Below are 6,894 nucleotides of genomic sequence, written 5' to 3' on the forward strand. Positions count from 1 at the left end.
CTGCGCGCCGTCATTTGTGTTGTGTGTGCTGTATATTTGATACGCGACCTGCGCGTCGTGCCTTTCTCCATTTATTCTTGTTGTAAATTAGTTTAGACTCAAATGTAACTCGAGTTTCAAAATTGTAATGTTCAAAATTGGAGCCGTGGAAGGTCCACTCGAGACGGAGTTACGAGGAGGGCGCGAGCAACACAAGGTGGTCAACGGGAGGAGCTTGAGAAGCTGTTGACCCTAGGTTGACCATCCGATCTTCTCATTGGCTTGAGAAGATCGTAGTAGGGCCATGACTAATCACAAATTAATTTAATTAATTATTTGTGTGTATGTGATGCATGATTAGTAATTAATTAGTGTCTAACGATTAGATTAGATCTAAATCGTGTACAAGATGCACCCTCTCGATTAGATTAGATCTCAATCGCATCAACTCTAATGCCTACCGTGCCATGATACCTATCACTACCTCGATCACATGTGTTGTTGAATCTGCCAAAGCAGAGCAATACATATTATCTTGGTAGGGTACGGAGAGACAATCTTGGTCCCGCTTATCAACGCATGGGCGAGTACAAACTCAATTAGATTGAGTATTCCTAGTTAACTCAGTTGGATCGAGTACAACTATAGACATTCTTCCAACGGTTGGAAAGATAGGACATAAATCACATTTATATTAATTCTTGGGCGTATTAGCGAAAGATAACTCAAGTTTTAATATAACTGTGGATAATGATCCTATAAACAAGAGTTGCATAGAGATGTAATTGGTAAATCGTTACCTACCGATCATACTAAGTCTTGGGAGATTTAGCCAAAGCTAACTCAAGGGTTAGTATTATTTGGATCTTGTCCCACATGAATTATAGAATTCAGTGGGAGCATCATTTAGTTAAAGACCTAATTAAATGATTTGAAAGAATATGATATTTATTTTCTGCATTTTTCTGTTGTAGATAACTATGACGTCGAATACGAACTCTTTCTCCCTGCGTTCTGTCCTTAAGAAGGACAAGCTCAACGGAGCAAATTTCTTGGACTGGTATAGGAACTTGAGAATAGTTCTCACCCAAGAACGTAAACTGTACGTTCTGGAGTAGCCCATTCCGGAGGCTCCTCCTACCACTGCCACGCGAGCTGACTGAGATGCTTACAAGAAGCATCAAGATGATGCATTAGATGTGTCCTGTCTAATGCTCGCTACCATGAACTCTGAGCTTCAGAAGCAATACGAGTTGATGGGTGCTTACGATATGGTTGAACATCTTCGTCAACTGTATCAAGGACAAGCGCGGCATGAGAGATTTGAGATCTCAAGGGCACTATTTCAGTGCAAGATGTCAGATGGGGCTCCTGTAGGCCCATATGTACTCAAAATGATTGGGTACATAGAAAACCTACATAGGTTGGGATTCCCGCTTGGCCAAGAGCTGACCACTGACATGATCTTGCAATCCTTGCCAGATAGCTATAGTCAATTCATTCTAAACCACAATATGAACGAAATTGACAAGCCACTGCCTGAGCTGCTTAGCATGTTAAGAACTGCTGAGCTGAACCTTAAGAAGGCTAAGCCCCACTCTGTTCTGATGGTTCAGAAACACAAGGGCAAGGGAAAGCCCAAAGGCAAAGGAAAGTCCCAAGCCAAGGGCAAAGGCAAGACACTGAAGCCTAAAGGAGGGGTCGCCAAGGATGCTACCTGCTTCCACTACGGTCAGACCGGGCACTGGAAGAGGAACTGCAAGGTGTACCTGGAAGATCTTAAGAAGAAGTGAAGTGAGACTTCCACTTCAAGTATATATGTTATAGAAGTCAATCTATCTATTTCTTCATCATGGGTATTAGATACCGGATGTGCATCTCACATTTCTACTAATGTACAAGCGCTGAGAAATAGTAGAGCATTGACGAAGGGCGAGATAGACCTACGAGTAGGCAATGGAGCACGGGTTACTGCTGTTGCTGTAGGAACTTACTATCTATCTCTACCCTCTGGGCTTGTACTAGAATTAGATGAATGTTGTTATGTGCCTGCCTTAACTAAGAACATTATATGAGTTTCTTGTTTGGACAAGAAAGGGTTCTCTTTTATAATAAAGGACAAATGTTGTTCTGTTTATTTAAAAGATATGTTCTATTGTAGTGCACCTCTGATGAACGGACTCTACATTCTAGACCTTGAAATCTCTATCTATAACATAAGTACCAAGAGGTTCAAGTCAAATGACTTGAATCAAACCTATCTTTGGCACTGTTGCTTAGGTCATATAAACGACAAGCGCTTATCCCAACTCCATAAGGATGGTTTGCTGGACTCATTTGATTTTGAATCTTATGAGACATGCGAGTCATGCCTACTAGGCAAGATGACCAAGACTCCCTTTAGTGGGCACAGTGAGAGAGCGACTGACTTGTTAGGACTTATACATAGTGATGTATGTGGCCCTTTCAATATCGCTGCTAGAGGCGGTTATAGGTACTTCATCACATTTACTGATGACTTCAGTAGATATGGTTATGTGTACTTGATGACACATAAATCTAAATCCTTTGAAAAGTTCAAAGAATTCAAGAATGAAGTACAGAACCAGCTTGGCAAGAGTATTAAAATGCTTCGATCAGATCGAGGTGGAGAATACCTTAGCCATGAGTTTCGTGACTATCTAGCTGAGTGTGGGATTCTATCCCAACTCACTCCTTCTGGAACACCACAGTGGAATGATCCAGTAGACAAGCAGGCCAAGTTCCCTCCCTGCCCTAAATGTGGGAGACTACATCCAGGAGCCTGTCTTTTGGGTATAACTGGATGTTATTCATGTGGTCAAGAAGGACACCTGGTTAAGGCATGTCCTAACAAGCTCAAAGCACCTCTGCAACAGGCAGCGCCATACGGGAGCAAGCCTCAGTTACACTACATGCTTGTAACTCTGGACGGACAGTCAAGGAAGGTTGGAAGCCCCACCAGTTTCAGCCAGTGCCAGAGTATTCTCACTCACTAAAGAGGAAGCTGCTAGTGCCTCCACGGTCGTAACAAGTCAAGTAGTTATTTTTTGGCATTTAGCTACGGTACTATTTGATACTAGGGCGACCCATTTTTTATATCAGTGCCCTTTGCCAAGGAATTTCTAGTACCTACAGAGAGTATAAACTCTAAGTTATTGACAGCCCTACCTTCTGGGGAAGTCATGGAGTCCAACCAGTGGCTTCAGGCTGTACCAGTCAAAATTTCAGACCGAGAGCTATATGTTAATTTAGTAGTCCTTGCGATGCAGGATTTTGATGTTATTCTGGGTATGGATTTCCTCAACAAGTACAGTGCTTCGGTGGACTGCCGTAGAAGGAAAGTGATCTTCAGCCCAGAAGGCAAACCACCCTTTGAATTCACTGGAGTCCCAAAGAGGAGGACTAAGAAGTTCCTATCTTGTTTAACAGCTCACCAAATGTTAGCTAAAGGGTGTGCTGGCTTTCTTGCGTACATTGTGAATACAGAAGGACAAAAAGGACCCAAGCAGGAAGATGTTCAGGTAGTCTGTGAGTATCTAGAGGTATTTCTAGAAGAGCTACCTGGACTACCTCCCAACAGAGAAGTGGAGTTTGAAATTGAGTTGGTTCCTGGCTCTGGTCCAATTTCAAAAGATCCGTACCGAATGTCTCCAGCAGAGCTAAAAAGTTACAAGAACAACTTCAGGAGCTACTTGACAAGGGTTTCATCCGCCCTAGTCATTCACCCTGGGGAGCTGCAGTGTTGTTTGTTAAGAAGAAAGATGGATCTATGCGGATGTGCATAGATTATAGAGCGCTGAACAAAGTAACAGTTAAGAACAAGTACCCTCTTCCCAGAATAGATGATCTATTTGATCAGTTAAAGGGGGCAACAGTGTTCTCTAAGATAGACCTGTGCTCTGGGTACCATCAGTTGAAAGTGAAAGAAAGTGATATACCCAGAATAGCTTTCAGGACCAGATATGGACACTACGAGTTTGTAGTCATGCCTTTTGGTGTGACTAATGCACCTGCGGTCTTCATGGACTTAATGAACAGAGTGTTCAGATAATACCTCGACAAATTCGTCATTGTTTTCATCGACGACATTCTGATTTATTCAAGAACCCTAGAGGAGCATGACACACACTTGAGAATCGTACTGCAGACCATTCAGCAAAAATAACTTTATGCCAAATTCTCAAAGTACGAGTTCTGGTTGGAGCAAGTGGCGTTTCTAGGTCACATTATTTCTAAAGAAGGTATCCAGGTGGATCTTGCCAAAATAGAGGCGATCAACCATTGGTGTAGACCCAAGAATGCCAGGGAGATCAGAAGCTTCCTTGGTTTAGCTGGGTGATCCTATCTGAGAAGCTAGACAAGACGGAGATCTGGAAGAAAGAAACCCACCATGCTGATAAAGAGTAATGTTGTGCTGATGGAGAACAACGTCTGCAGAATACCAATCCGAGAAACCCAAAGCGGATCGGGAAAAATAGAGTCATCGGAGGCCCCCCTCGCACGAAGACCCGATGATGAAGGAGAAATCCAAATCTGAAGAGCAGAAACCTAGATCCGAAGCTTCCAAGACTTCCTACGCACAAGAGATCAACCAACACTATCGTCAGTGACCTAAGACCGGGGTGGGAATCCCTGGCTAGGCTCTCCGATGCTCAAATTAGTGACCTCTCTCGGTGTGGAAGAATGAAGAAGAAGATGAACAGTAGTTAAAAATTAGGGTTATGAATGTGCACAATGATGTGAACTTACCTAGCCAACGGAGAGGATTCCCCATTTTAGACCACTTCATATAACCTCCGTGGTCATGAAGTGGACCCCGGTTTGTTAGAGTTCGTTATGAGCTGACGTCAGCTGTGTACTTGTAGTAAATGACTTTTAAGGAATCTTTCTTGTACCCCAGATGTACCTCCTTTGTCGTTTAGCACCTGTAAAATAATCTGAAAGCACATTTTCCGCCGAAATATATCATACTTGTCATGTGGTTACATATTGCAGATATTCTCATTAATCCTCTTATTTGAAATATTTATCTCTATTTTTCTTATGAGGCTCCTATCCGCACCCTTTTATGCTATTTATCCTATCTAATAACAGACTATATTCTATCAAGTATCTTTCCAAGGTGTTGGTCGATCTAGCTGATATTAACCTCCCTTTTTCAGGATATGTCACGATCAATACTATTCTATATGCTTCAGGAGTATCTCCCGACCAATATTAGCTTACCTCCTTTGATGTGTGTAGATCTTCCTCCTGGGAAGCATATTTCGGTCGATATATACTTACCTCTTATGTATCGACCGATATTAGCCTACTTCCTTTGAGGTGTATAGATCTTCCTCCTGGGAAGCATATTTCGGTCGATATAGACTTACTTCTTATGTATCGACCGATATTAGCCTACCTCCTTTGAGGTGTATAGATCTTCCTCCTGGGAAGCATATTTCGGTCGATATAGACTTACTTCTTATGTATCGGCCGATATTAGCCTACCTCCTTTGAGGTGTATAGATCTTCGTCCTGGGAAGCATATTTCGGTCGATATAGACTTACTTCTTATGTATCGGCCGATATTAGCCTACCTCCTTTGAGGTGTGTAGATCTTCCTCCTAGGAAGCATATTTCGGTTGATATAGACTTACTTCTTATGTATCGGCCGATATTAGCCTACCTCCTTTGAGGTGTATAGATCTTTCCCTTGGGAAGCATATTTCGGTCGATATAGACTTACTTCTTATGTATCGGCCGATATTAGCCTACCTCCTTTGAGGTGTGTAGATCTTCCTCCTGGGAAGCATATTTCGGTCGATATAGACTTACTTCTTATGTATCGGCCGATATTAGCCTACCTCCTTTGAGGTGTATAGATCTTCCTCCTGGGAAGCATATTTCGGTCGATATACACTCGCTTCTTATGTATCGGCCGATATTAACCTACTTCCTTTGAGGTGTGTAGATCTTCCTCCTGTGAAGCATATTTCGGTCGATATAGACTTTCTTCATATGTATCGGCCGATATTAGCCTACCTCATTTGAGGTGTATAGATCTTCCTCTTGGGAAGCATATTTCGGTCGATATAGACTTACTTCTTATGTATCGGTCGATATTAGCCTACTTCCTTTGAGGTGTATAGATCTTCCTCCTGGGAAGCATATTTCGGTCGATATAGACTTACTTCTTATGTATCGACCGATATTAGCCTACTTCCTTTGGGGTGTATAGATCTTCCTCCTGGGAAGCATATTTCGGTCGATATAGACTTACTTCTTATGTATCGGCCGATATTAGCCTACTTCCTTTGAAGTATATGTCAATTAATGCGAACCTTACCCTTGGGAGGTATATCTCGGCCAATATGAACCTAACTCCCCCTGGGAGGCATGTCTCGACCGGTATTAGCCTACCTCCTTTCGTTTATTACTTCCTTTCTTTTCCTTATCGGGGACCCACAAAACCTAACCCATATCACTAGCCTTCCCTTCAAGTCTAGTCGAAGGAGGTGTAGACGACTGACTAGACATAAGTCTGGTTTTGTCTTTTCCTACCCGTGACTCTGCTCCAGATATTGAAATGACCCCACAGATTTTGTGTACCACTATCTTATTAAGTCCAGTATAGCGATCCTATAAGCCTTTTGAGTCTTTAAATAGGGCTACAACTTTCTCTTCCTTCACCACCCATCTCAGTTCTTTTCCTTCCTTGTCTCCTTCTACTACCAAAGTTATGGTCTCAGATCCTCCGCTTTGGGGGCGATTTTTGTTGGACAAGGTGAAATCTATATATGAGTTTATTGGGATTTTGGCTCTGACTACCTCTAAGGTTCAAGGGACCATTTTAAGAGATGAAGCTTCACAATTCATATTTTTCATCCAAAGATGTCGATGCTCTAAAGG

This window comes from Zingiber officinale, chromosome 6B, assembly GCF_018446385.1.
Source record: "Zingiber officinale cultivar Zhangliang chromosome 6B, Zo_v1.1, whole genome shotgun sequence".
NCBI classification, from domain to species: Eukaryota; Viridiplantae; Streptophyta; class Magnoliopsida; order Zingiberales; family Zingiberaceae; genus Zingiber; species Zingiber officinale.